Source organism: Stegodyphus dumicola, chromosome 2 (assembly GCF_044657685.1).
Source record: "Stegodyphus dumicola isolate Sdum_Otavi_A_Nest chromosome 2, ASM4465768v1".
Taxonomy (NCBI): domain Eukaryota; kingdom Metazoa; phylum Arthropoda; class Arachnida; order Araneae; family Eresidae; genus Stegodyphus; species Stegodyphus dumicola.
The window spans coordinates 52,234,699-52,257,875 of NC_140769.1; the positions used below are offsets into that span (position 1 = coordinate 52,234,699).

The 23,177-nt window shown below is 31.4% G+C and overlaps 1 protein-coding gene across 2 annotated transcripts in view; it reads left to right on the forward strand.

Annotated features, from left to right (window-relative positions):
- The window catches only part of LOC118203430 (agrin-like), a 686,914-nt gene that overhangs the window by 532,985 nt on the left and 130,752 nt on the right, over window positions 1–23,177 (forward strand). The gene's annotated exons all lie outside the window — the stretch shown is intronic.

The window sequence follows — 23,177 nt, forward strand, 5'->3', positions numbered from 1 at the left end:
TTTATGCTGGTTAGTGAGAAAGTTGCTTAAGGTCTTTGATATTTAAATGCAACCATTGGTATTGTGTCTACAGCTGGGAAGTAAACTTTACAATCGCTGATGATTCTTGAGAAAGTAATATTGTCAAACTGCGGATGCAGAAAATTGACTTGAATTGAAAAAATTGAAAATATATTTTGCGTTGAGTGAGACTACTAGAAAGTCTGAAAAGACTAAAATCGAGAATAATGTCTTTAATGATTTGTATGTCGTCGTAGCTTTCTTGAATGAATTTTTTTTAGTTTGAAAAGGAATTTATTAGGACAATAGTGTAACCAGTTGAGAAGTTTCTTCGGGAAATTGTTCAAAAGTTGAGTCAAAAGAAACATTTCAATTGTTTTTTCAATGCAAGTGTACCCAAAGTGGATAAAAATCTCGCATTATTTTTTAATTTGCTTCCTCTTTTTCCTCTTTGCATTTTCCTGCTGTAAAGCTTAAATTGGCTGAAAATAGATTTTTTAGAAGTATCTCTATGACTATGTGTATAAGTGTTAAGTCCATATGGATAAAGTGAACGTTGTTTTAGTATATAGAGAGCTTCCTGAAAAGTTCGTGTTTTGTGATTGTGTATTATATCTAATATCTGAAGTTGAATAGAGTTGAAGTCATATATATATAGAGAGAGAATCATATCATAACGTAAGAAACGCACCAAAAATTGGATAATATTCTTTTACATTTTGAATTGTTCTCCTTGTTAATATTGTGAATTATTAATAATTTCAGACTCACTTTGTTATGGAATATTTACAAATAACTTTCTTTTCGAGTTTGATATTCCGTGTTTCTTTTCTTTTTTTTAATTGCAAAATATATGTTCAAATCTCTGATTTAGACCCTAATTTGTTATTGCGGTTAGATGACTTATGTAATAAAAAGATATTTTTAATACTTTTAAACAATATTACATATAAGATAGGCGAATTTCATTATGTAATTATAATATATAGCAAAAATCATTGTATCCGCTTTAGCTTTCTAATTGTTCAACCTTTATTGATCAACGATATGATACACTTTATTTATGTTAACTTCAGTCTCAATTCTTTAAAAGACGATCATCTGCAAATTTCCCGTTTTAATGAATTTCAGACTGCCTTTAAACAAAATAAAATATCACCTTTTAGCATTTACATTCTTTTTATTGCTCTACATTTTTTTTTTGGTTCTTTAACAGAGATTCTAAATATTCTATTAGAATATTCTGTAAGAATATAGTGTAGGTGTTACAGAGTATAAATATTCTTTGATTTCTGATTATGATTTTCGTAAATACTGTCAAAATGATGATACTTAAAGTAAGCTTTCGTTTTTAGTAAGGGAATGTAAACATCAGATGTCAAATTTGTAGAAAGAGAATGGACGATTAGGAGCAGTTATATCTGGAAAAATGCTTGACAGTCGTTACATTCGAGCGAAAAAAACTTTTTCTTAATCCTCTCTTCAAACATGAAATCAAACAAAAGCTCCATTTAAACTTCTTCCCACGCGGAGATGTTATATATTGCAAACATCTATTTTTGGCAGTATCATTGGGATTAGATGAAGATGTTCATTACTTCAGTTTTACTAATGCGTGTGCATATAATATTTATTAACTCTATTATTCTTATAATACTATAACATCACAGAGGAAAAGGCATTTGTAGACATTTTTGGAGGCACTGAGATATGTGTTTTAATAGAGTAGCTATTATTAAAATAAAAGATAATTTTGTCAATAACCCTTCAAATTCTGATCTTAATGTATTAAGAAGAAGGATCTGATGACGCTGTAAATTTTTACCTTTCTTAATAACTAAATTCTTTAACGAAAGCAAAAGGAAGAACACCTGATACAAATATTTAGGAAGAGATTTTCTGAAGAACTTAAGATATAAACGATGCGAGGCATACATAAAAGATAACTCCAAATATCCGCAATTCACATACACAGAACTATAGTTATCTGAATAGCTAATGATTTCGAGGCCAAGTAAAATCACGTTAATTATTATTTTACTAAAACATGTTTTAATATTTTAGTTGTTTCTAATAATATAAAATGTAGTACAGTAGAATATATGTTTTAAAATATAATAAATTCATTTCAGTGAACGGGTCGATATGCACACTGACGTAAAATATTCTGCATAATGTGTAGCCTCTACCATAAACGAAGATGCAAACACGTAGTGCATTGCTTGTTGTTCTTTGTTTACTATATATATATAAAAATTTATTTTTAATTAAAATGAAATACTTTATGCGTTTGATTTTACGCAAGTCAAAAAAAGTCAACACGTTTTATAGTAAAAATGAAATAAAAAAAATAATGCCTATGTAAATAAAAATGTATTATCATTAATTTAGTTTAGTTTTTAATTGGGTTGCAAGATTCGTTAAGGAAAGGGTAATTTCGTTGTTTAATTTTATCCGAAAACGTTTACCTTGTATTTTATTTTACGGAAAATAAAACATTGTTTTAAATATAAGGTAATCAATATTAAGATATGATGAGCTTAAGAATAAAATTTTCTCACTTGTATTACAGTAAGCAGGTAGACCAGAAAAAAAATAATAAGCAGTAGAGGAATGTTTTGAGTAATCTTTTGGGCTGTAAGCCATAGTCTTGAAACTTGAAGTTTTGATACTTGAAAACCTATAACTCTTTTTTTTTCCTGAACATCAGCAGGCGGCTGATGTTCAGGAAGAAAAATGAGTGAATTTTACTATACCATTTATTTACTCAAGATTTTACTTATTTACTTAAGACTGTTTATGTTGTCTCAGATCATTTTTACGATATTTTATTACGATACTTGCATAGATAGAACTATGTTTTACTGGCAAAGCTTACGGACTTTGTGCATTGTTTATATTATCTATAACGCGATACTTTTGTATAGAAAAAACTGTTTTTTCTTGCAAAGCTTTAGGACTTCGTGCATGTATATACTCATAATCATCTACCTCTATTAATTTTACGGCGTTTCACCACACTCAAATTAATTTTGCTAGTTTACACACACACACACACACACACCATAAAAAAAATAGTGAGGTCCAACGCCAAACCCCATTGGCTGACATGTATCACGTGTCAAGTGTTACCGCAAATAGTACTTCAACTATTTCAAGCTTATTACTGCATTTCCTTTGGAAGTTTTTCCCGAAGCAAGAAGTTTTCCCGAAGCAAATACATTACATGTACATATTATTTATTGTTCTATTCAAGAATTCATCCCTAATTTACGCACAGTGCTAAAAACTTTAAGTTGATCAGCGACCAATCGGAACTCTATTTTGACACCATGTGACTCCTGATGCCGCCTTCGACCTACTCAGCCAAGATCATCTATACTTCAGTGGCCCTTAGATGGCGCCAGCCCTGCTCTCAGCTAAGCCCTAGTGCTTGCTTACTATTTATTTCATGTTATTACACATTAAATTAATCGCCTTCGGGTGAGATACATAAGTATGTATCCTTAAAATATTAAAAAACTAATGACCACTGGTAATTAAAATTTAACGTACTGGTTAATACTCACAGTAGTAGACACCAGACGTAAAGCTACGAACTACGAACATCAGCAGGAAGTGTCAGTGTCTCCGTCAGTTATTTATGACTGTTATCATATAAACCAGGGATCGGTTAGCTACGAAACCAATCCAGTCCACTGCCTGCTTCGTATTGTATTTACACGAAAGATTTTTCGATAAATCAAATTTAGCACTTTAGGACCACTGCGGAAAGTCGATTGGGAATTATGAATAATAACCGCATTTGACGCCACTGGCCTAGCATATCTGCATTTTGTTGTCAGTCGTTGTCGTCGAATAAAAGTTGCCAGTTCTCTCAGTTTTGCTTACGCGGCGCATCTGTCATGTCTGTCGGTGCTTACTGACCATTGACGCTCTGTAATAATTTATTATTTTCATTTCATTTTATTTATTACCCACCGTTGCTATGCTATTCTCAAGACCACATAAGAAGAAGAAAAAATGGAGTTTGAATGCCGTGGTTCTAAAGCAGAATGGAGGGTGGATTATTTTCTCATAGAATTAAATGACAAAGTATTACGTTTATTATGTAATGACATAATAGTTGTGTGCAAGTTGTCATTAACAATTTAGGCATTCGACACAATATTTAAAACTCACAAAAAACGAATGATTGCTAGAACTGAAATTTTTAAAATCGAACACTTCATCACAGTGTAGTTTATTCCTAAAAATATAAAACGATATTGAAGCAGTAACTAACAAACAGTACTAACTATTGAAGCAATACTTACGAATAGTTCATTGATTAGCTGGACAGAGAAACCATATACCAATGGTGATTTAATTAAATCAGTTTGCTTGGAGTAGTTGAAGAAATGCGTTGAGAGAAAATGGATTTATTCCAATCTGTCAGCCTTTCGGAAAGAGCAACTGTTAGTAAAGCTGAGGAAATTGAGAGTCACTTCAATAGCCGTTTAAAAGGCAAGGCAAAAACTTTCAAGTGTTTTCGTTGGTTGCTAATGAATCGAAGCCAAAGATTCTGCCATACATCCCTATCTTAGAACAGTTCTATGGGTCAGCAATGGTAATGTTTTATAAATATTTTGAATCAGAAAAATAATAGAAATTTTTCTAGATATCGTAGAATATTTTAATGGATTTAACCTAAACTTAAAGGGGAAGACAGCGCTCATATGTTAAGCGTATTCTATCGTAAAGTTATATAGCAAACATTTTGCATTATTTTAAACCCAAATCACATTAAACAACTTTGATAATTTTCGTTGCTATAAAAAATTTCAAATATTAATGAAATATCTGTTATCAAAATTATTCTTGGGGGATATATTATTTTAATTTAAATTAAAGCGTTACAACAGCGTATTTGAATTATTATGCAAGTATTAGGAAATTTCCATATTTCAAAATCCATTTGACTGTGCAACTGAGGAGATTCCGTCAGATCTTCAACTTGGTTGAGTTGCAAAATAATCATGTGCTACAAATGACGTTTAAAGCAATGGAGCCAAATCAATTGCATAGATAGTTTTGGGAAAATAAATATGCTCAATTAAAACCATATGCCTGGTGATTTATATCTGTATTTGTGAGTACATACAGTGTGAAAGGACATTTTCGAAAATGAAATATGAAATGCCACAATGAAGATCATTATTAACAGATGAATGTTTGAAAACAACATTAACGACAGAAAGTACTAAGTTCGAACTTCAGTGTGATAAAATATTATCTCTTAAAAAAACAAAAAATGCATTCATCGCATTTGTACACAATTTAACTTGTTCTATAACACACTTATTAATCAATAGAAATATTTTATTCTTTCTCTTTTTAAATGTCAACAAAATGCGTACAAATGCTATGCAAAAATATTGCTTTCTGAAACCATTTCTAAGTTTTTTACGATCTAGCTGTTGCCAAAAAGGGTTTGTTGACCACTGGTATAAACTATCATCTTTAGTTTTACAGGATTTCTTTTATTTGAAGCCTTTTTTCAATGTTAATTCCCTTTTAATTATTTGCATCTTTAATATATTGTTTAAAACTTAAAAGAACTGTAGAAAGAATGAAAACATGGCGTGTACATAAGCCATTAATTTTTTTGAACGAAGGCTTAACAACAGATAGATTTTAGGAGGATTTGACTTAAAGGTCTTCTTTCCTTTCAGACAAAGACGGAGCGTTTTTACAAAGAAATTGAAAAGACGTGAAAAGAATGAAAACAAATTCCATTTTAGAAACAGAAAAAAAATTCCATAGAAAGATTTAAAATCTCTTGAAATCACACTGAATCAGTCTAAATTTTATAGACTGTGGATTTCAAACAAAAGCTTTTCCCTAGGGTAAACTTAAAATTCTTTCACTTTAAAAACTAGGATTGATTATGGTTAATAAAAATGAGGAAAGAAGAATTCTCACTGTAAATAGCATGTTTACGATGTCGCTCAATAACAAAGAGACGAACGCCAGGATTATTCTTTAGTACTTGAAGTGTAAAGAATAAGTACTGTGCAACTAATACCTCGCACGCAAAAAAGTCTCTAATTCTTAACGTTTCATATTTCCACCCGAGCATGAATTCGAAAGCAAGTAAACCAGCAATTGTTAAAGTAGATAAAACCAATTATTTATGTCCGAGTTCCCGTTGTTAATCGAATGGGTTACTTGTATTAAGCATTTTATACGTTTCTTAAGAGGAACATATAATAAGATTTTCCTGCGTTTAACATTTTCTGAAAACTTATTCACAGAGTAATGCTGCATTAAAAAAAATCAGTTTACATTTATGCGATTCATTAGTGGTCAAATCATTAACTAACTTTTGAACCATGTAATTACGTTAGCCAAAATTAATTACATTATAATGTCAATCCTTGAAGTGCAAAAACTTTTTGATTGTAATTGTTGCATTTAATTGCTCTATAAATTCTTTTACATGCAACTTTCTATAGAATGTATCCTGTATCGTTTCTGTTTCTAAAAAGCAAATTTCTGTGTAAATTCCTGGTTCTTAAAAACAAAATATAATGTTTGGTGGAATATAATTCACAAATGAAGTGTATTTCTTTCAGCCAATGTGTATTTTAGAAGTAAAGTATAATAGTATAATAACTGTTATGTGACATACTGCTGTTGTATGTGAGGTAATATTATTATGGGCTGTCTTTTAAGCAAACTATAAAATTAAAAAAAAAAAAAAACTAGAAATGCATGTTACTTGCTGTTGGACATTTTGTATGTTGCGTTTTCCTTTGCAATTTTATTTCTGTTGAATTAGCTTTCTTCAAAGATGCTAGCAAAGAAAAAATTAAGAAAATTACAATTTTAACTTGATATGAATTTAAAGGAAAAGTAGTTCTTTTATTAGATACAATATAAAATGCAATCAAACCAGAATAAAACTTCAGTTTCAACATTTTGTTTGGTAATTATAGGAAGTAAACGTGAACTACTTAAGAAACCAAACGTATATCTGAGAGAACGTTTTTGTACTGGTCAAGTAGATTTCAAATCAATCTGGAAAGTATGAAAAACAAAACAGAGTTGAAAATTTAAAATAAGAGGTTTTTTTCCTCCTTCATTTCCTGCATTCCAATATTTTTGGTAATACAGGCGTTATTTATGCAACATTTCCCGCTATTTTTCGTTCTATAGATTCTTGAATTGTTGTATCAAAGTCAGGGTTCGAAGAAAGGGGCTGCACTTACACAACTCTCTACTTGATTTGGAACGTGCCTGAAATAAATTCGCGTTTCCTGTTTATTTGCAATAATATCTTATATTTATGTGAATTGCATGCATATAGGACCACTGTATGTGTTATCAGGCTGATACATTCTGAGATTGATATATATATATATATATATATTAGTCTCAGAATGTATCAAATATACATATACATCAGTCTCAGAAGTTATCAAAGATATATATATATATATATATATATATATATATATGTATATAATGTTGTATGATCTTAAATTCATTTAGTGCGAAAACAAGTTACTACTACTTGCGCAATTGCTGCAAAGTTAGTTAATAATAATTTATTTCCTAAACAATATTGATTAATTGATTATATTATCTCCTAAGTTTAATTAAAGTAGAATTATTTTAAAAGAGTGAATCCATACTGGTAAGTTATATTTCGAAAGATGTTTTGAAGTAATTTGAAAGCAAAATTTTAATAATGTTTTAACGGGGACTGGAGTTAAATCATCATGAAGAATAAAATTTCAATTGTAAAAGGAAAAATTAAAACATGTAATCATTGTCATTGATCGGAAATTAGTTGACTTTTCAAGGGGAACAAATCAACTCCCGTTCAATGAAAAATAATTAATAAATAAATACGTAAATACGAATGTGTTTCGTCTTTACTCAAGTTATAAGGTAAAGCCAAACCAGCAATTCTAGTCAGGCCAAATATTTCCGCGAATAGAAGGGATTATGAGCCAATGCTGATACTCAAAGAACTTATTCTTATGAAGCATTTTAGCCAATTCAATTTGGAGTAAAAAGCAATTTCTGTAGAGAAATCCGAAAAAACTCGAGTAACCGTCCCCGACACCCTCGTGTTTATGCATTTGAGTTCTATATTATTTGTAAAAATTAAACATTGGAAATTGTCATTATGAAATAGAATTCAAAGTTGAAATAAACATAGAAGATTACAAAATAAGATAAATGATGCAAACTTTGAAAAAACAAATAAAAAATAATATAAAAATAATATAAAAATAAAAAAAAATATTATAAGAACAGTGAATGTACATGATGATATGAAGGCCAGAAAAGGTATTAAGTAACTTACATTCTTTCTAGTGGGGAGTCGGCAAAGTGTTCTCTTCGTGTCTGACTCAGAAGTGTAGGGTGTCCGAAAAATTCTTAACGGCAGTGTCGGCTTTGAATAATATCAGTCGGTAAGACTTGGGTGAAGTAATTTATGGTAGTGGGTAGGACTCGGAATTCTTTAGGGATGTATTATGTGAAGTTCTTATTTGAGTGAAACTGTCTGTTAAGATTTTTTTTTAATACTAGTGAATGGAAATTAATCAATTTCTGGCTAATTTTCGTGTCGCAATGATTAAGAATTTAAGAAAGGAAAAAAAGGAATTTTCACTGTCCAAGAGCTATTAGACAGACTAAAGTTATGAAATAGGCCCATTTTTTAGTAACAGCATAAGTCTGAAGACAAATAGCTTTTTACAATATATACAACTGAGTAATTACACTATATACAAATCCTTCAACCGATAGTCATCCAACTTATACCGCCTTCTCAGGTTTAGGAACAAATTATCATATCCCTATCAGTTAAATGATTTAGAGTGAGTATTTAACGCCTGCTCTTTTAAGGCAATGCTTAATAAATTGAATTCAAAATAAAAATCTATTTTTTAAAGAATATTCGCGTAAAATTTTGTAATTCTATATTCTAATTGACTAGCTATTGACTGATGACATAAGACTTTTAAAAGAACAAATTCAGCAAGTAGAAGAAACATGTTCACAATGTATAGGTATTTTAAGATACGCTGAGTAGAAGAAATTAATCAGAAAGTGCATTATTGGTAATACAGAATACACAGTTCAAGGCTCCCTAAAGCGATGAATGTTCCAGACGATTTCGTTCTCTGGACATAGTCGCCTTAGCCATTCGAAAATCGAAGCCTTCGCTAATATGTATGATTAAAGTATCAAAACGCCTTTCCCAAACAGTTACTCGTCCCGTCCGTTTCCTTCCTTTCCATTAACGCACAAAGAGGTGTGAAGATTTAAAAAAAAAATCCTTTCTTATTCCTTACAAAGAAGCTTCCCTTAACCTTTTAGTACAAGCTGTATGCAATAAACTGATAAAATATATTTGGGGAAACTGCACCTGCTACTACATACCTTCGGGTCACGGAAGAAAACAACATCGAAATCTCGGCCATTTCGGCCGGTTGTAATCGTTTGAATGAAATGTCATCTCAGGCATTTTGGCGTTCAAAGGGTTAAAGGTTTATGTTTGATTCTGAGATTTATTAATTTTGCAAGAAATACTGCTCCGCTTCAGGTCATAAGGATTACATTCTAACTTTTCCTATCACGAAGAAGTTATTTTTAAAATTGTAAATTCTGGGTTCTCTCTAGCTATAATCAAAATTATTTATAGCTACTTAAATGAAACAAATGTCAGCTTAAAATAAAACATTATATATCGCGACATATAAAAATTATTCTTGACACTAAACTTAGCGTTAGCCATATTAACAAGATATGCAGTATCTTGTTAATATGGGTAACGCTATATTAACATTGTAACAAGATATGGCTAACGCTATATTAATATGGTAACAAGATATGCAGTATTCTAATAAATGAAATATGCTCTAGATCTTATTTCAGACGAAAATGGCATTAATAGCATTCTAATTACAAATTGTCTAATTCTTTCCAATAATTATGACTTATATTTCCTCAATGTGGACAAAGGTATGTTGGAGGAAAATTGGCCATAAACCATCGAAAGAACAGAAGATTTTATATTTAAAAAATTTATTATACTAAGTTAGGTAAGCACTTTGAAAGCTTCGTTGTTTACGAGAAATTTAGAAATCGAACAGGATGTTAAATAAATTCGATTGATAAACATACTTCATAATTAACGTATTTTTCATTTTCTAGCCCACCAGCGGCCGAGCGGTAAAGTCGCTGAACACCGGTAGTTCGGTCCGAGGTTCGAATCCCGCGAACGGGTTGGCTTCATGGGCGTTTTCGTGGTTTTTCCCATATGTAACGTGTATACGAGCCAGTTTTCCCTAGAAAGTCCTCCACGAAGGCATCCCTCCCCTTAGGCAGATAGCCCTCGTGTACTTTGCCATAATTAAATACACCAACACACCAGTTGCAAAGCTGAATTATAAATTTTATTATTTTCTGTTTTTAAAAACTGCATTTGTTTACAAATATATGGCTATGAGTCTTATGTATGAATTTGTAATCTAAAAGGGCGGTTGATTCCGATGTTACTTAAAGATTTACTCTGATAGTTGTTGGTAAACTCGAAGGGTAAATAAAACAAAAATATAACCATTTTAATAAAACCTATTATCTTGCACACCTCTTGTTGAAAATCTGACTTGAATTTTTGTAGAATACTCCAACTTCGCTACGTAGCCGATCAGATGACTTATTAAGATAGCTTCGCAGCTACATACATACATGATGAGCAGATGCCACAAATAGGAAAATACAAAATATGTGCAATGTTCGGTATTATTACCAAAAAGCTCCAAAATTTAGTAGCATAATTTTAAGCACAATGTTTTGCAATATTTCGCAACCATATAGAAATGTTTTCATGATTGTTCAGCTAATATATTCCAGGTCTTAAGTAAATCTATTTTCTGTTTGTGTATAAAGTTTCTAGTTGATAGATCTGTAATTTTTGTTTACTTGGGTGCACATAACAAATGTTAGAATTTAATGAAGTAGTACAAATTTACATATCTGTCTTCCCATTCTATAGAAACTATTTTCGTATTTTCTCTCTTATTTTGAGATATTTTATGAGCTGAAATCAATGCTCAAATCAATAAACCTCACAACCAACTTTTCAAGCACTCTGTATAATAAAGACCTTAATATAAATTCAGAAATATTTAAAAAATTCGCTAAAATTTTAAGATCTTGTGTCTTATTAAGGAATGTCTACAATAGGGAAGCACATATTTTACGAGATCGGCATCTGGAAGTCTTTCGTTGCCAGTACCTCACTAAAAGAATTCTTACATTAAAGAAATAAATGCTGGTTCAGCATCCTTGGGACTTTAAAAAGTGAAAACATGTTCAAGAATGAAAGTTTAAGCTGCTTAAGGCAGTAAAAAGAAAAGGGTTACCTTAGCAATAAAAAATAAATTAGCATAGGGAAAAAAGAACTTTCTGATTTTCTGTTTTATGATTTGCTGAACTTGTCAGCCAAGTTCCTTTTTTAGGTAAAATTTTAGATTATTTGTATTAAATACTTAGAAAGGCTTCATTTGACTTTCTTCTCGCCTATTTTGTATACAGAAGAGCTCCAAATATCTGCAATAAAAGCATTATGCATATGTTAAAAAAATCGGATTGGATTGTCTTATACATTTTTATGCCGCATGTACGCCAACTTTTTTTTTGTTTGTTTGTTTAGCGTATTTTATTTCAAGAAAGTTCTGTATAATTAAGAAATAATCTGCTTTCATTTATTGGCAGATAGTAACCAAACTATACTTTTTTCGACAAATTAAGCAATGACTTAGTATTTGCAATATACACAACCAATTTCTTTTGCAGCTAAAACACTACATGGTCATGAAATAATTTATTGATATGAAACTAAAGAAGTCTATATATTATGTTCTCAGAAGGATTTATTGTACAAATTATTGTATGTATTTTATAAAATTAAAACTCCACTTGTAAAAATTAATATTATATGTTATTCCAAAATTTTCATTATAGTTCAAATTTCCGTAGCATTTAGTCAATGTCTTTCATGCAGATTTTGTTAAACATACTTTTTCTCATTTTCATTAATTTAACCTGCATCGGACGACCGACCATCTTGTTCACACCTCGGCCGGAATTTCTTGTGCATAATTTCCATACAGAAATTTGTGTGCCATTCACAATTGGCATTCCTCACAGAATGCACGTCATAGTTGGCACTGCTATACTTGACATATTGTATTTTCTTTTCTTTGATTTCCAGACTATCGCCTATTAGTTTTATTTTACTTATTTTTTTATTATTTTAAGGGGTCAAAACCCATAAGATGTTCAAATATGTGACTGTTGCAAGAATTGGTATAACTTATTTATTTTAAAAGCAATTACTACCAACTTTTCACAGCTGACTACATAATATAGCTGCTTTCTGAAATAGTAATCAGAAAGTTTGTGTTGCCACAAATATTTTTATAATTTAATCCGCTTTGTGACAACATTTTTCGTCATGTTTCCAACTTGTGCGCACAGTTTAAAACATTCTGTTTCATAATTTAATTCCATTTTAATATATAGCTTTTATAACATTTGGAAACTACTGTGAACCTAAAATTCTAAAAATTTCATGTTAAATTTTTATTTTATTTTGATTTGAGTTTATAAAATGTATTTTATTAAAAAATTTGTAATGTTTTCGTCCATAAAATTTTTCAATATTAAAATATTCTTCAGATTGTTGGTTCAGTTAGAAAATAGTGCCCATTAAAATTGCAGCACCATGAAGGAAAGCAAATACAAAAAAGATATTAATTGCACGTAAATAGTATGGCCTGAAGACGACAGAAATGTGCAACTCATTCAATGCTGCCTCAAGTCTATGCCACACTTCATCAACAGTATTCATGGAGGTAGGAAGTAAGAAGGAGTCGCCCTAAACAAGTTTCTCCGTACCCTGCTCTGAAGCACCGGCGATCCCTACGTGGTGACCAAAACATTGGGTCATTTACCATTGAGTTCTATGGGATTTGACGCGTTCGGGTGTAAATATTTTGTAATTACGTCGCAAATATACATATAAATGTATATATTTTCTTTTTCTACAACACTTCAGAGTCCTAAGTATGTGAAAACAACATATTTTTAAACAACATTTCATTCTGAACGAAATTAAATGCTATACTTTTCACAGGACAGTTTTCTCAGAATGGTTTAATTTGAATGAAATATTTTCACAAGTTTTCGTTAATTACATTAGAAAAAAAAAATTAAGGTAATTCGATTTTATTCGGTTAAGGTACAAAAATTAAGATCAAAGTTTATTGTATTATTAATATTAAAATTATGCATTATTTCTTTTCTATTTATAGAGCTTCTTCCTAAAATACTTTCTTAAATATGACATGATTTTTTGGCTTCTTTTAAATCGAAAAATGTAAGTCAATTTATAATTAATGCTCTATTCAGTTCATTTTAAATTAGAGAATTATTAGGAATTAAATAGTATTTGACTTTCTCCGAACATTTCTGAAAGGGAATAAAATAATTTTTTTTTTTTTAAGTATTATTTAAAACTTGTAACTGAGTTATTATAAAATGTAAAGGGAATAATTCTTTTAATTATACTTATCAGATTTTTTTTTTACCCTTCATTTCAACAATACATATTCCAAAACTCTTTACTACGTTCTTAAGTGCGCATCTCATAGCATTTGCTTTACAATACCTTTTAACAGATTGCTTTCCAATACGAACAATTCTTGCTTAAATAGTTTTATAACGTATTTGTCAACAGGATTTCAATTTATGTTTACAATTCGATATTAAGGTTATTATATATTTAGATAACATTTATAATCATTATAAATTAAATTATTATTAACATTTATAATCATTATAAATTACATTTAATCATTAGATTTCTTCACAGTACTTTCACAGTTGTTTATAAGGGAATAAATTCTTCATTTCAAATACATTTATAAATAATTTAATGAATATTTAAGTATTTTGTCAAAGGCAGATACATGATTTTTGCAAGCACATGCATAAATACCCATTCATATTTCCTATTTATCATTTCCGGCATGTGCAAATCTTTAATTTCTGTGCATTCACTAAATTTTTCGTGTAAAGTAATTTACACTAATTTAGCATACACCCGAAAGTTTTACATAAATATATATATGAATATAATTTGAATGAAAATTATAAGTATTATTTTTAATACCCACTCAAAGGTCAGTTTTTCTTCAAAATTCCTCCACGATGGCATCTCTCTCTTTAGGCAGATAGTCCTTGCATGCGTTACTCTATTTAATAAAAACTTAATCTGACCTATGTGCCTAATTACAAATATTTTAACATACATAATTTTATATTTACATTTAGCCATCAAGTTTCAAACTTTTCAAATCTTCTAGAAAATAAATTTTGACAGATCTCTTTTAGCAATTTTCTTAAAATCTATATTTTTGTAGTGCAACAGCTTAGAATTCTATAAAACAAATTCATAATCAAAATCTCTATTGTTAGTTATCGAAAAATAACCAAGATGTGATTTTTGCGTAAATGTCAGTAAACTATACAAATTGCCATTATCCATTAGACTATGAATGTTTCTTTCATGCGAGAGTGTCCCTTTTTCGATTTCTATGGAACTGTCGTGCGTCGAAATACTATCAGAATCTTGTCAAGCGAACTTCTGAATGTAAACAAACAACACCCCGTCTGGTGACCCAAGCTTCAAAGCAGTGCTTCACTTCTAGCGCGGAATGGCCCCTCCTCCATTTCTTACCTCCATGACAGTATTAGCTGGGAAGAAGTGGCGGACCAGTCTCTCAGCAACCGATGATCAGGTGTTTTGAATGAGTGACAGATATGGAGACCTTGAAGGACAGGGCAGCAGTCGAATACCCTGTGTATTGAGGAAATCATGTTACATGTAAAAATAACATCACCAATTACTTGACCTAGCATTGTATTAAGAAATTAATATATGAATATGTATATGTATTATGCGTCTAATGTATATGTACCCAATGACAATTATGCACCTTATAATTGCGTATAAATGCATTATTTTTAAAATACTATAAAATTAATTGCATCAATTATCCTCAACGGCCCTCTACAATGTACCATCTGCTCATGTATATAAATGTGCTATGTAACTATTGATTATCAATTCGAATGATATAAGCATTGTAAATAGGTATAGCATTGTAAATAGGAAAACGGTATAGCATTGTAAATAGGAAGCTGTACCCATGCACCCGCATACATTTCTACGTAACGTGACACACTAAGGCAAAATATCAACTTAGTGTCCTATTATGAAATTAATCACCTATTACTAGTTATAACATTATTTTATAGATCTAGAGTTTAAGTGTATGAAGTAAGTACCAAATGTTTATGTCACCAATGACTATTATGTACCAAATATAAGCGTATATACGCTTTTGTCTATATGTAATTCTGTATGTCCTTGTATATATGTAATTGTACCCATGTATCTACTAGTGTTATCACATATCTTGGCACTGTATAGTTAATATACATCTATTACGCACTGAATAATCATGTACCTAATGTGTCTGTACACAAAATGTCTGTATATATGTATATAAATTTATGTTCTGTATACAAAATGTCTGTATATAAGTATATGAATTTATGTTCTGTATACAAAATATCTGTATATAAGTATATGAATTTATGTTCTGTATACAAAATATCTGTATATATGTATATGAATTTATGTTCTGTATATATGATAATGTAACTATGCATCTGCGCATTTTATCCTGTAACACGGCACCGTATCGCAAAGAACTAACTAGAACCCCACTCTAAAATTAATTGCACCAATTATCTGTTCAGCATTGTATTAAGTACCTATTGTTAATGTATGTTAAAGTAGCACTTACCTAACGCTTGGGTATCCACTAATTACTGTGTACCTAATACACATGTTTTAATATCTTTGTACATTGGTTAATGTACTTAGGAAACAGTACAAATAATTCAGAAGCAAGACACTGTACCACACAGTACTAATCTAGGGTCTAAATTTTAATTCACTGTACTAATTACTTATTCCATCATAACATTACTCACCTAATATTTCAGTATGTACATGTCCTCTGTAATCTAATGATAATGCTTCAAAGGATCATAGTGTACTCAACATATGAGTACACACGTTATGTATATATGCTACCGTATCCATGCTTTTGCATACACCTTGTAACATGGCAATGTATTATCCAGTGTCTAACATTAATTAGCTGTAACGCCACTGTATGAAGTACCAAATTTGTATGTATGTTTATATATTAGTATATTAGCACAATGAACACGTATGGTTATCTAGATAAAGGTGGACGTGGCGCTATACCGATTAACCGTATTGGTAGAGGGGTGGTGCCTATGTCCTCTGTCGCATGTCTCATGCGTATTGAGGAAAGTCAAGAACACGACGTGCAGCGTTTACTCTTGCTTTATCTTGTTGGAACATGGTGTTTGGGGTCCTCGAACTTAGGGCACAACTACCGGATGTCAGAAATATACTGATCTGCGTTCAAATTACTGTCGACCCGAACTAGAAATGTGCGTGTCATGTACACAGTTGGCTACCCAAACCATCACATCGGGTGCAGGGCACTTATACAGATATCCAATGCAAGCGGGCGGCAGGCGTTCTCCTTGGACACTCCAGACACGTATATGGTCATCTGAATACTGCACGTAGAACCGGGTCTCTTCTGAAGAGGCTACATTGAGCCACTCCTGTACGCGGTTTTGTCATTCGGCGCAGCAGAGTCGCCGTCTCTCTCTATGCTGCATTGTCAAGGGAAGCTGAAGTAATGGTCACGTTGCTGTTAGTCCACGCTGTTTTAAACGTCGATGTACCTTAGAAGCTGATACAGGGCATGCTACAAACATACCTATTTCCTGAATAATGGTCCGTGATATGGTCGTACGGTTTTGCAGAGCTGACCTCACAATATGTCTGTCCTCTCTGGCGTTAGTCATGGGAGGGCGTTAAGATCCTACATGCCTTTCAGTATGACCCTCAGCAATCCATTGATTACATATTCGCGTGACAGTGGTCGGATGTCGACCAGCGCGACCGGCGATATCATGGAACGATAATCTACACTTTCGATAGACAACGATCCTACCTTTATGGAATTTCAAAACTTGCTGTTTAGTATTGTTCGAGACATAACACGATATTCTGAGCAAATTCCACCTTTACAAAGCTTTTTCCAAATTAGTAATCCGCTACACAACTTTTCTTTTATGCAGTGTTTCAGATGTCGTTTCTCTCTCCTGTGTCGTCTAAATGTGCTGAAATACTAATCATTTCTAAATCCCATCTTCTTCATCCTTTCATGTGATTTTGACGATCGTCAGATCATTTCTTCCTGATGTTGCAAATTTAATGGCCAGCAGTGTATTTCCGAAACATAAATGATCTTCTCAGCCATCCAGATCATAGCCATTAAATATCCTTTCTGTAGCAAGTGTTTTTTTTTTCGTAAGTTGTTTAATGAAGTGTTTTTATTTTATAAGCCTTTCTTTCTTTATTTTCAAAAAAAAAAATAGTTTTTGCCCATAGTAAGCAGTGTTTAGAATAGATCTATAAGAATAAAATATCGGAATAGCAACATAAGAACGAAAGTATAAAAGCTAAAATAAATCCTACATTCGTCCGCTACAACTAACTCCAGGAATTAAATTTGCGCAATTAAAATATGAAGAATTGTGAATTTTATCTTTTAATGAAACGACGTAGTAAACGAAGTCGGCTTTCTAGTTAGGCAATAGCTTCAACAGATGAGACTTATATTTATGAAGTCTGGTTATTTAATATAAAGGATCACGTTTCTCATTACTTGCCTAGAACTTCAAGATTAAATTCTTGCGTTATTTTAGTGAGTAACGTATTAAATACTATACACCAAATTCTACATTAAAATTAATTTGTCTTAGTGACAAAATCCTACTTCCCTTTGGAGTAAAGTCGTTTCCAACATTTCATGTCCTCACAGTTACGTAAGTGAAACTGCTTTATTGTCCACAAAGGGTTGCAGAAATTAGAAACGTTACTATTTTCATGTAACACCCTGAATTTATTCTCTGGTGCAATATTAAATATTCATATAACACCTACAAAAGCCAAACAGCTCTATGTTAAATGAACTTATAATCCAATTTTAAAATCAAATAGAGAGATAGACACAGAGTGTTAAAAAAGTCTTTCAGTTTTACTACAGCAGTATTCTGAGCTAATTTGGTATAAAACGTCTACTTTGTTTTTTACTTTATTTAATAATTTGCAGTACATAACTGTGGCAGACTTAAAATCTGCTGTTTATAAAATGCGTTGAATAGTAAATGAGTGCGTTTTATTCCCTTAATCTATAAGAATACTTCAGGCACTTAAATTCATGCAGTCTGAGATAGAGTTTATTTTTGGGGAGGAAGACGTAAATAATATATAAACGCTGTGCGTAATTTATTATATCGGTTCGAAAAAAGAAACAAATCTGGTGATTAATATCACTATTTTGACCTGAAATTTGATGTTTTCTATCTCAAACAATTAGTTTCACTATTCATATAATACCAACATTTTATGATATAAAGCGGAGAAACAACAGATTATTCAAAAATCTCTACATTCTCTAAGATTTTAACTCTTAGTTTTTTTCACCTCATACCCTTTCGTAAGACTATTTTACACTTTTATCAGCAGATTCAATAGTTCGCGTAACTCAGCAATAGTGTTTGATATTAAACTGCTAAATGTTGATCTTTAGACTATTTTTTCAGCTAGACTATTTTAGAGTACTTTATTATATTAGAGTACTTTATTATATTTATTTGGCAAAATATACAGTACTAGCGGAAGTACCCAATGGCCGTCAAGTTAGATTTTGAATAATGCATCTAACAACGGAGAGAACAATACCGCTGTAGTCCTTCTCTAATAACTATGCAAATAATACGATTCATAGTCATACATTTTTCAGTCTGATGCGATATGGAACCCACATAAATATTACGATAGAAAAATAAACTAATTCTCTCCCATTATATCAGCAACAATGGCACACAGTTTATATTGATTTTCATCATTCTAAATCAAATGGTCGTAAAAACTCAAGTTCCATCCAATATTCCATTTATATTCAATTTTAGTCGATTAAATGTGGAAAACATTTATCAAGATAAATCAGAAATCAATAACGCGAACAAACACACAAACAGACATTCTTCCTTATATGTATAGATTTTGCAAAGCATATTTTTTTAATTAACAAACTTTGCGATTTGAAAGCGAGTAGTAGCAGACCTTTTCGAAATAAAGCATTTTTATCTCCAACGCGCGAGACAGTTGCCACGCGTAAAAATGAGTGCGAAAATTAGAGTTTTCAGAGTTTTTAATTTACATCTCTGAATTAAGCCGTTTCTTGAAGAAACGTGGACGATGACCTTTTCCAGAACCCAGAAAAGAATTATAGAAAGTTTGGTGACGATACCTATGTAGCTGTAGTAGTGACTGAGTTATTAGCGAACAAACAAACGCACAGACTTTCTTCTTTATATATATAGATAGATTATTGCTGTCGTTACGCTAAGTGCAGGCATAAATCAATTACTAACTTTACTGATGAGAAAAAAGCAGTAATAATTTTAAACTGGGAAACGTTAAAATCTATTTTTGTTAATTTCAATTTTATTTTAAGACCATTACTGAAAATCTTTCACTGGTTACGAATAGTTTCAGCCAATGAGATCTCATAAAAACATCCTCATTCTTGTATAGGCAAATATTGCAAAAATGTAGATTAAATCCTTAAAAAATTCCAAACTTTTTAGGGAAATAGGGATCTTTTCAGAAATAAATATTGAAATGACGCACTGTGTTAAAATTTGACGAACTTGCGTTATCATAGTCAACTTTTTATTGGGAGCAGCTATCTCAAAATAAACCCAGACATTTATAAGAATCATGAAATAACAATTCAGTAAAAACATTACTTAAAGAAAAATGAGGCTTTTCCTTTTCCTTTTTGGCGACTGGACAGACAGTCGACCTACTAAAAATTCGGATAGCATAGTTTCCGCGAAGATAATTTCTGGGAGAAAACTATTTAGAGAACTTAAAAGAAGATAAATTAGTTGTGCGCCACTTTCTAAAGTTTTCTAGGACGATATTTCGGCAAGAACTTTAGTTAACGAACACGATATAAGGACGTAAACTGGAATTGTGGCATTTAACAAAGTTTCCGGAGTGACTATTTAAAGAAGAATGTTGTTTAGAAAACTTTATATGAAGCGTATTAAAAGGCTTCGAAGCTTTTGACTAGAATTATCAAATGTGCGAGAATTTCTTTCACAAATATTCTTCGAGTGAAATCTCAGTTTGCATCATTGGGATATTTAAAATCACTATAAAAGAGAATTATAATTATTTAATTTTTTTCTGTTGTAAATACGTTAACGTAACAAAACGTCCATTTCCTGAGTAAGAAATATAGATAATACTTATAGATTATTAGATAATACTTATAGATAGTAAAATAATAATAAAAATACTTATAGATATCTATCAAAATTTTTCGAGCCAGAAACGTGAGAAATTAGCTATGTTGTCGTCAAATTTCAGAGTACAATAAGCGCGAAATTGCGAAACCTGATTTTGCCTATACGCGGTATCATAATTATTTACATTTGATTTGTCCAATACTTGAATTTCATTTATACAGCGTTCTTTCGCCATCACTAAATGCTTACTGGCATCACAGTCCTGTCTAGAAATTATCAAAAATTTTAAAGGAATTTCATCAGTTGAATATGAAGCTAAAGAAATTGTAATAACTGTAAAGTGGAAGCAAGAAGTGGAAGCAATGGCAACGGAGAAGTTAAACGAATTGTTAAGAAAAGCACATGAACTGCCTGATTTTACAACGGAAGTTGAACCAAACGAAGAATAAAGAAGACACCTTTGTAAAAGGCATTGAATAGCATTGAGTTATTTACTGATAAACGTTTAAAAAAATTGGGTCATTTATTGCCACAATCAAAAATCACCAGCTTTGGAAAATAAATAAAAATTGTAGCCGAACGTGTAATGCATAAAATGCATGTTTTTTAACTGATACTACTCAGAGCTATTTGTAGCTCGATTTATCAGCTGAAATGTTACCAGATTTGTTAGGGGAACAATGACGGTATGGAAAACCGATAGTTGCCGATAAGGAAAAAAATGGCGTTGTTTTAGTCTACACAATTGTAAAACTAGATAAATCAATTAACAGAGAAGAAATTTAAGTTCAACACTGTTTAATTCAAAAACTGAATTACACCAAAGAGTTTCAAGGATGATATTTCAGTCCACCTTAGCACTTTATTTAATAAAATCACTTCTTCCGTGATGGCATAGATCCTTTACAAGAGGCGGAGAAACCGAGATTTCCTGGGTGCTTGCAGCAGGCTAAAATTTATTCGGATTCTGATTTTTGAAGAAGAAGGAAAAAGAAAAAAGTGGGTTCTTGACCCTTGCGGGTCTTGCTCTCGCGAGCAGCGTGTACCAGCGGGCTACGGCTATGGATTCCCGGCTTTGATCAGATAAGAAGTTACATTAAAAAAAAGGGCGCTAGAGCTCATCGCAAAAATTTATAGCATCGTCGTTTCTCCATTATAATTTTCCGAGAATTGTAAATAGGTATTCTCAGGGTAATGCAGATACCAGTGGCTTTCTTGTTTATCCTGCCTAGTGCCCTTCCAGTTTGATCCCTTTCAAGACGTTTTTCCTGGTTTATTGAAGCGCTCCTGATAAGGTTCCTATTTCGGATTTAAAAAAAGCTTCCCAATACCTGTGTCTTCCTTGGGTCTTGATTTTGTTGAAGCGTTAGCGTTCCTGATTGAGAGTGTTCCTGATTTAAAAAAAGCTGCCAGTTACCAGTATTTTCCTGGGGTTTTGACTTGATTGAAGTGTTCCTGAATGCAGTGTGTATCATTTACCTGCATCCGGCAAACAGCACGATTTGGGTTTTGTGGATTTCTTCGAATGGTCAGCGAAATGTTGAACTATTAACACTCCGTATTAATCAGTCAACGAAATAAGCAGGACAATCTTTGAACTATTTAAAACTCCGTATTTATCCGTCGATGATGACACACACGAGAATATAGGAGTTTGATGTATAAACTTCACCCTGTGAGTGATTTTTGTTTTGTTTTGTCTTTTCTATTTAAACTGTAACCGAGTAATGATACTTGCATTAATATACGTGTAAACGAAGTGAATAGAAGAATTAAATAATGAGTAGTTATATTAATGTACTTGTAAACGAAATGATTTGAAGATTTATGTAATGACAAGTTATTTAAATATACCTGTAAACGAATGATTAGAAAATTGGTACAACCACCTAAATTGTGAATTATGGAATGTTAAAAAAAATTTAGAACACCAACACTTAACATAAGTGTAAGATTTAAAATGATATATATGTTAATTTACATCGTTAGGTTAATTTGTAGATGTTTCATTTGTTTAATTTAGTGTATAATTTACTGTGGTCTGTCATGTTCCTCCATTTGTTTGAGCTGGGAGGCTTTTAAAAAACATGGGGATTTATTGAATTTGGGTTATTGATTTTTCCTTTGCACAGGTTACTCACAACGCTAACCGAAAATTTAATTTGTATTACCACTATACGATTGTTTATTCGATTGATCTTTGATTAATATGAATTAGATTTGTTTTGATTATATTATTTTTTTAGTTAATTTGTGCGGCACCATAAGTTGAATCAAAGTTCAAAATTTTAAAAAGGTATTAAAACCACCAAATTTAAGATAAACTTTCAGATATTCAACAATGGTGCCGTGACCAGGATGTTGCATAAATGGAAATAGAACAGATGGGACTGGAACTACGTCGCTTCCAGGTTCTAGCGCGACCAGTTACATCGGGAAACCACGCAAGGGAGGATCCGATATTTTTTATATATTCATCATTTAATTAAACAGTAAATTTTAAATGGTTCAAGTAGTATTCGGACGCATACAAGTTGTATAAATTTAAGTATATCAATTAAAATGCTATTTGTGTATTTATTATATAGTATCACTCATAT